This window comes from Neomonachus schauinslandi, chromosome 12 (assembly GCF_002201575.2).
Source record: "Neomonachus schauinslandi chromosome 12, ASM220157v2, whole genome shotgun sequence".
NCBI classification, from domain to species: domain Eukaryota; kingdom Metazoa; phylum Chordata; class Mammalia; order Carnivora; family Phocidae; genus Neomonachus; species Neomonachus schauinslandi.
Window position 1 is genome coordinate 34,551,386 of NC_058414.1, and position 9,096 is coordinate 34,560,481.

Below are 9,096 nucleotides of genomic sequence, written 5' to 3' on the forward strand. Positions count from 1 at the left end.
GTATCCAAACTACAGGGATGTTATGAGGAACACTTGAGTAATAAAGCATATGCCAAGCATTTAGGACAGTACCTGGCACAGATTATTGTCAAGCATGAATGCTTTTCTCTTCCCATCTGTGTGTTCAAACCCACCCTTCAAAATCTAGCTCAAAGGAGACTTCTCTGTGAATTCATCTCAACCTCTCTTAAGGAATGCTTGGCACTTAGCAAGCCATGAAAATTATTAGTTAAAAGAAGGAGATTTATCCCTGTCCATTCTGCATTATAAATGCCTGGTTATACAGGTCTGTATCCTCTGCTGATCTTTGAACTCCACGAGGGCAACTCTATCAGTAACCCCAACACTGGCCCTAGAGTCCTTAATAAATATCCATCATGTGAACAAGTAAATGAAAGTCGAACTCCTTTAGTATCTTATTGGCACTTACTATATGTTGTTTCCCTTAGTATTATATTAATCATGCTATACTATTTATATATACAATATTAATATATTGTATTACTCAGGGTAATATCCATATATGATTTACCTTTATATCCCCAACTACCAGCATAGACTCATATATACTAGGTACTTAATTTTTTTAAAAAAGAGATAATGAAAGGGAGAGAGGGAAGGAGGAGGGAAAGAAGAGAAAGAGGGGAGGAAGGGAGGAGGAAATATATCAAACACTAGTGCTAATGTATTGCATCAAGAATTTCCCTTTTGGGGCGCCTGGCTGGCTCAGTTGGTTAAGCGACTGCCTTCAGCTCAGGTCATGATCCCAGGGTCCTGGGATCGAGTCCTGCATCGGACTCCCTGCTCTGCAGGGAGCCTGCTTCTCCCTCTCCCACTCCCCCTGCTTGTGTTCCCTCTCTCGCTGTGTCTCTCTCTGTCAAATAAATAAATAAAATCTTAAAAGAAAAAAAAAAGAATTTCCCTTTTGCTGATTCCCACTGTCAGAGTGCTTCTATCCAGACCAGTAGAAAATTCACTATGCCATAAAAATTAACTTTGTTATGCAAGATTTCTCCAGATTCTAAAAGCATGTGCCAGCCACATTGCCAAGGATTTTTTTTTTTTTTTACAAACTTCTCTATCCCTATTTAATGTCTCCTTATAAAAAGAATATAGGAGGCGGGGGGTAGGTCACCATCAAGCAACAGAACTGTCAAAGAGTTTTTTCTGTTCCTTTTCCTTACAGAAAGTCCTTATGGTTTGTGTCAGTCCCACAGCTGAAGCTTAAAGCCATTCCCCACTGTGAAATTCAAGCATCCTGCTCACTCTTTCCTCTGGAATGCTTGTGGGTGTCAGCTGAGCAAGACTGTTCTGGAGTCTCCAGAGCTCAGTAAAGATGGTGCCAACCAACAAGGAGAAGGGCTTTGAGGGAAGGCTCCACAGCTCTACTCTGCCCAAAATCCCTCTCCCTGCACAGATGACCCTTTGATGTTGATCTCCGTTCTGGTCACTATCACCAAGTCACAAGAGAGAGGCTGAGAATATATCCAAAAGCTTCCAAGCAGAGTTCTCAGATCACAATCTCCTTGGGGACTCTAAGAACAGTTATTCCTATCTGACATAGCCAAGAGGCTGTATAAGGAAGGCAAGAAGAAATATGTTGCTTGCTTCAGCATTAGTACCTGATCTGTAGCCAGGGCATTATAAGGAAAAGTGGTAGAAACGTTCAAGAAAATTTCCGCAATGAAATGGCCAGATGGGGAGCACTATAGAGGTAACACATATAGAATATGGGAGCCAGGCTGACCTGGACACAAATCCAGCTCTACCTCTGGCCTCTGGCCTCTGGCCTCTGGCCTCTGGCATTCTACCTAAACTTCATGAGTCTCTGCTGGTTATAATGATTTAATAAAATAATGTTTATAGTATGCCTAGCACATAGTAAACAGTCAACAAATGGTAGCTACCAATGAGAAATCAATGTAAAACAATGATTCTTGGAAGATAGCTGTCCACAAGCCAGGAAATTATGTCCTTGACAATGAGGATTTGCTGTTATCATTTATTTTGCCCATATTTAAGTAGGATATTTTGACACTGATCGAACATTTAATTGAGTGAACTAATGTATAAAATTTCTGAACAGAACATAGTACATAAATTCAAATAAGGCCTAATATTTAAATGGGTATTTTCAAAGACTACATATGTATCTTATTTTATGGAAAAATTATTTTTTATAAAGTGATCTTTAAAATATTTTCTTACTAATTTCTAATTGTTCTCTATTATAAATGTAGGAAGTAGGAGAAATAATATGCCAGCCTGAATTTTTTTTTTGTCTGAGGCCATTAAAATGCTGATTTTTGAAATCCAACAATTGAACACTAGCTGATGATACTAGTCACCTCTTGACAGTTCACATTTCCCATGCAGCAGCAACCTGAGCATCTTTTTGTTTGTTTGTTTTTATTATTAACATATAATGTATTATTTGTTTCAGGGGTACAGGTCTGTGATTCATCAGTCTTACACAGTACACAGCGCTCACCACAACACATACCCTCCCCAATGTCCATCACCCAGACACCCCATCCCTCCTAACCCCCTCCACTCCAGCAACCCTCAGTTTGTTTCCTGAGATTAAGAGTCTCCTATGGTTTGTCTCCCTCTTTGGTTTCGTCTTATTTCATTTTTCCCTCCCTTGCCCTATGATCTTCTGTCTTGTTTCTCAAATTCCTCATAGCAGTGAGATCATATGATAATTATCTTTCTCTGATTGACTTATTTTACTTAGCATAATACCCTCTAGTTCCATCCACCTCATTGCAAATGGCAAGATTTCATTTTTGATGGCTGCATAATATTCCGTGTGTGTGTGTGTGTGTGTGTGTGTGTGTGTGTGTGTGTGTCTATACCACGTCTTCTTTATCCATTCATCTGTTGATGGACATCTGGGCTCTTTCCATAGTTTGGCTCTTGTGGACATTGCTGCTATAAACATTGGGGTGCAGGTGCCCCTTCAGATCACTATGTTTGTATCTTTTGGGTAAATACCCAGTAGTGCAATCACTGGGTCATAGGGTAGCTCTATTTTCAACTTTTTGAGGAACTTCCATACTGTTTTCCAGAGAGGCTGCACCACCTTGCATTCCCACCAACAGTGTAGGAGATTCCCCTTTAACCTGAGCATCTTTTGTCTACTGTTGCCTACCCATTTTCCTTCCTGAGGCCATAGAATTTCCCATAGTCCCAAACTTGGCACCCACTACTTCTATCTTTATGGCTTTGCCCTCCTTTGGTGCCTAATAAAGTTGGTCAATACCTTTACTCCTTACGGTTTAACACATGGCACTTTAATTTTAAGGATGAAGAATACATAAAATGAATTATTTTCCAGTGTATTAGGCTTAGAGTATGGCGTGCTGTGTTTACTTAAAAAGAGGACTGTTCATGCCGCATATACCATCTAAAAATGTTATGTGGAGGCCCTTATTGAATTCCTAAAACTTTCCTTACATAGCCAGGATCATCATGAAAGGTATTTGCAGAGTGTGAATGGAAGAACATTTCTTATGTCTACTCAGTGTTGTTCACAATCTCTGACAGGCTTTTTTAAAAAAATAATTTTTTGTATACACACGTACACACACACACCCCCAATATTTCTCATAAGCAAATAATTATTTGTTCAACAGTGGGTGATGCTACCAAAATGACAAGAGCCAAGTTTTTTTCAGTCTTTACATTTTAGTGAATGCATCTGATAGTTTAACTTAAAGGGTTATCCCACCAGTTAGCCTGAGTTCCCAAAACTTAAGGGAAGAATGGTACAGATTCACTCACTCTGTTTGACCGAAACAGAAGGAAAGAGCCATGCTCATCATAAAACTAAATTCTCCTTTTTAAGGGAAGGATGATACTAATCACCAAGTTATAAAGCTAATTAGAGAATTCTAGAATTATCCAAAAAGTCCTCCAAGACCATTCAGAAAAGGAATACTGTAATTTAAACAGTTTCTCAGCTGTGTTTTACTTTAAAAGTTATATCATAGGGGCGCCTGGCTGGCTCAGTTGGAAGAGCATGTGACTATTGATCTCGGGGTTATGAGTTCGAGCCCCATGTTTGGTGTAGAGATTACATAAATAAATAAATACATAATACATACATACGTATTTTTTTTAAAAGTTACATCATAGGCTCTATATATATTGGCCTGCACAGATCCCCTTATATTCTCAATAAAACAAAAGCAACTCAGCTGCCGCTGCTGATATAATTGGCACTTCAGTACTTTCTGCCCAGTTAGCACAACTTTCCATGAAAGGTATTGAACCTACTTGAAGTTGTCAAAAATCCTTTAGAAAATAGGAGTTTTGGTGGAAGCAACCTGCCAATAATATTGAGCGAGCTAAATAAGGAAAAACGGCGAAGTGAGGCTGCCCATATCCAAGCTCTGAACACACTGTCAATGTGGCAGGGCATCTGTTCAAAAGATCATCTCCTCAGTAGTAGGAAAGCAAAGTTCAAAGTGAATGTTTCAAGGAAGCTAATTTCATGTTTGCGTTTAATCTCCATATTAAAGAAACATCAGACAAATGGTATTTAGAGAAACTCTAAGGCTAAATCCAAATTCTGGAACTACGCTATGTTTATGTTTTGGGAGAATAGCCGTCAATGAGTATAAACAATAAATACAGAAATATTTTTACAAAGGACATTAGATTCCTCTATATTTTGTACTCCCAGAAGAAAATGACAGTGTTCTGTTTCCTGATACACTGTGCTAACCATATGCACTAGTCATTGGAGATGATTCTATTCAATATATCTTTTTTTAAGGGCTGTCTGGCACTCTTGCACTTCTGGAATTCCAAATGTGCCAGGCTGCCACATCTTCTTCTCATCAAAGTATAAAATATTCCTGGACAGGTAAAATTGTCTCTGTCATATGCCTTTTACTTTGGATATTTATATTTCCTATGTAATTTTAAGGTATCTGAAAATCAAAAACATCTGCTGGAAGCAAAAAGCAGACCTGGGGGCGCCTGGGTGGCTCAGTTGGTTAAGCGACTGCCTTCGGCTCAGGTCATGGTCCTGGAGTCCCGGGATCGAGTCCCGCATCGGGCTCCCTGCTAGGCGGGGAGCCTGCTTCTCCCTCTGCCTCTGCCTCTCTCTCTCTCTCTCTCTGACTCTCATGAATAAATAAATAAAACATTTTAAAAAAAAAAAAGCAGACCTGGGATTTGCTGATATTTTGTGGTGCCAGGATTGGGAGCTATTATTACATGTCTAAGAATTTTACATCATTCACATGGCTTGTATGCCATCTGAATCTTACTAAACTGCCAGTGACCACCATTGGGCCAGGTTTTTGTGCAGAAAATTTTGCTACTAACAACAAAATGACTTTTATTGAAACAGGAGTTCAAACTGAAATAATGGGGATGGCACTAGGAAAAATTCTTGAGCATAACTTCGTAATACATACAATTAATTGAATCTGTTAAGCCCACCTAGCGTCCTGCTTTTGAGTCTTTAGGTTCATCCACTGACCAGGCCTAGCCAACTTCAAACACCTGAGAGCTGGTCCTGATCCTGCTCGGCTTTTAAGCCAAAGGTTGGCCCTGCTGGATATAACTCAGTAAGAAGCCATTACTCTAGTAGCACATAATATATTCAAATACAGGCTGGAGAAAAGAAAACAGATTTTGTTGAATGGTTTTTCTCAAGTCCTTAGGAAGAGGGCAAAAGTAAATATAAGTTTTATTCAGCCAGAGAAGAAAAGGAAACAGTCATGCCAAAATCAAAGAAAGAAAAACAGAAGGTGAACCTTAGCTCTTTCTATGTTATCCTTTTCCACAAAGAATTGAGACATCTTAATGATAAGAGGAAAGAAAAGGATGGAGGAAAATTTAAGTGAAGCGCCATGTTGTGACCAAAAAGAAAGAATATAAATTGACCCACAGTGGTTGAGCTTCATGCTTTTTCCCAACCAAACCAAAAGAGGAATAGGATAGTGGAGTCATTCTCACTATCAGAGAATAGGAAACATTCTAGTATTCAGTGGAAGCAGGTATTTTCCTACTACTAGTTTTTAAGATAATTTTATGTCAGACCTCTTGTGGATGCACTAATTTATGTAATAGGCAAGGTCTCTGCTGACATTCTCAAGGCAAATGTGGTGATAGACTTCATAGGTCTAAGTCTCCAGAAAAACAGATCAAATAGAAGGTCTATTTCAAGGACTGGCTCCTGGGCTTATGGAGGCTAACAGGTCCAAAATTTGCAGGGCAGGCTGGCAGGCTGGAAACTCAAAGCAGAATTTCTGTTATAGTCTTGGGGCAGATTTCTTTCTTTCCAGGATACCTCAGTTTTTGCTCATAAGGGCTTCAACTGATTGGATGAACCCACACATATTATCCAGAGTAATCTCCTTTACTTGTAGACAACTATTGTAAATGTTAATCACATCTACAAAATACCTTCAAAGCAACATCCAGACTAGTGTTTGACCAACAGCTAGGGCACCATAGCCTAGCCAAGCTGCCACATGAAATTAACTATCCCAGTAGACCTATCTTTTTAATAGCATCTCTCATGAGAAGCAAGGGCATATCACCAGGAGGCAGGCACATGAGAGGCCAAGATAATTTAAGCTATAATCATAAAGGTTCACTTAAATAAATTTCTTTGCAATGAAATAGTATGTAATCAGTAAATAGCATATTTTCAAATAATATTTAATAACATAAGAAAATATTTCTCATTTAGTAATAAGTAAAAGAAACGGAACTGTAAATATATGTGTGTGTGTGTGTGTGTGTATAGTATGATCCCTACATTTTTTTTTTTTAAGATTTTATTTCTTTATTTGACAGAGAGAGAGATAGCGAGAGCAGGAACACAAGCAGGGGGAGTGGGAGAGGGAGAAGCAGGCTTCCCATGGAACAGGGAGCCCGATGCGGGGCTCGATCCCAGGATGCTGGGATCATGACCTGAGCCGAAGGCAGACGCTTAATGACTGAGCCACCCAGGCGCCCCAGAATGATCCCTACATTTTAAAGTGAGTTACTAATGCATAGACTTAAGAATGGAAGGATATACTTCAAATTTTAACAGCAGTGTCTCTGAATCACAAAACCATGAGTGAGTGATTTTTATTATCTCTTATATTTTCTATAATTTATGTATATTTATATAAATTATAAATTACTTTTATAATTAGAAAAAATTATTAGTCAGTTTGAGATTATGGAATTAAAGATCCTAATCCTGATCCTTGTCTGAATGGCACATTAGCTCAGCCGTTCAGAGGGACCCTCACAACACCTGAAGGCAAAGCCAAGTTTTTCCCCAAGAAATGGTTCTAGATCTGTACTAGACATGAATAAATGGTAATTAAGGCCTTAAAGTTCTTCACCATATATAATCTCCAAAATTATTTGGTTTAAGTTGTTTTCAAAGCAGTAGTAACCTAAGACAGTAAAAGAAATTGCCATCATTGCTCTGAGGAAACGCCTGGTTTTGTGCAGGCTTCCAGGAAGCACCTGGATAATTTAGCTGCTGATTGGGCTACAGCAAGGCCACTTAGTGGCATTGGTGGCAGAGTCAAGCCTAGAATAAATGAGCACCCTTTTCTGTCCTCTGTAGGCTCTTCCAGGGGAGGGAGTAAGTAGATGGATGGCCTACTCCCTTTCCACAAACCTGCTATCCTCCCTCCCATGTGGCACTTACATGGTATGTACCTTAGGTCACTTTCCATCTGGGTTCCTCCCTTCTGGGAGGCCAGACCTTCCAGGAAACCACAGTACCCAAGGACTAGGGTTTACATTTTACTCCTTGTCATCCAGACTCTGGCACAGACAGAGGTAGGCAGCCCCCATTGGAGCTGAGGCCTAATTCTATGGAATCCACACCAGAGGGGCTCCCCGAATTACTTCTGGCAAGTGATAGCACAACATAAATTATAGTTACCCATCCAGTATACCCAACTATACCTATATAGTTATGCTCATTTGGATTGATTTAAGCCTTTCCACAAAGCACTCATTGCCCCAATTTTTCCCCCCTACTCTGCCATAATGGCTGAAGTTCCCACATAAGATTCACTCTTTAACTTTGGGTTAAGATACACCTTTGTTAAAATGCAAATATAGGACTTACAGGAGATAACAGTAAATTCATTAGCATCATTTACACTTCAGAGAGGCACAAGAAGAAAGCCTAATGGCCTTCAAAAATGACAAAGATTTTAGAAATGCACTTAGGTGCAACCCTGGCAAATCCATTCAAGACAGATCCATGCCAGTGAGATTTCCAATTGGTTCTCCTGTAATAGTAATGTTGAGAAAAAGATATTTTTTTCCTCCCCGCAAAGCTCTAGCAATTCTGAAAAGACATCACCATGGCTCATAAGTTTCATCTAGATTTGACAGTTGGAAATACTCCACCTGGTCTGTTCGGACATACACCCTAGCGTTGGGTCTTTTTCAAGGAATGAGATGAGATGTACGCTTCCTGCCAATTTACAGCATTCTCTTGTATTAGCTGCCAGGAACCCCAGGAGCACAGGAAGGATGTCCTTTGAGAAATGCAGCTCCATTATCCCCAAAGAGTGACAATGAAGCAACCCTTGGTCACAGTTTTGCAGGCTCATTGGCTGCCTATAGCATTTCAGAATGTTCTGGGCAGAGGCAGGTTCTACCATATACCTATTAGGTTTGACTCTGGGGGACAGATTTAATTTTGCCATAAAACAAAACCATCCTCAGAAAATGTCAAGTGTAACTGGATTCCCTAACATGAAATGGTGCCAGGAATGGGAGCAGTTTACTGCCTGCCTCCAAGACTCCAAGGGTAAAGGAGAACCAAAGCAGATTTCCATGTTCCCAGTGGTCTGATTAGATGGTCATGATACCCACAAGGATGGCTATGGAAAAAGAAGAACGCTGACTATGCCTTTTACTGTATAAGGGAGTACATATATAAGAAGTGGTTAAGAAATGGGAACTATAATTGTCTAAGAGCTTCAACCTAGTCAAAAATTACACTGTCTGATCATTAGATATGGCTAATGTGGAACCATTCTTACTACCAATGTAAAGCAAGTGAGGAAGGGTTGTGGGTACTGACAATAAAGAATCACTACTACT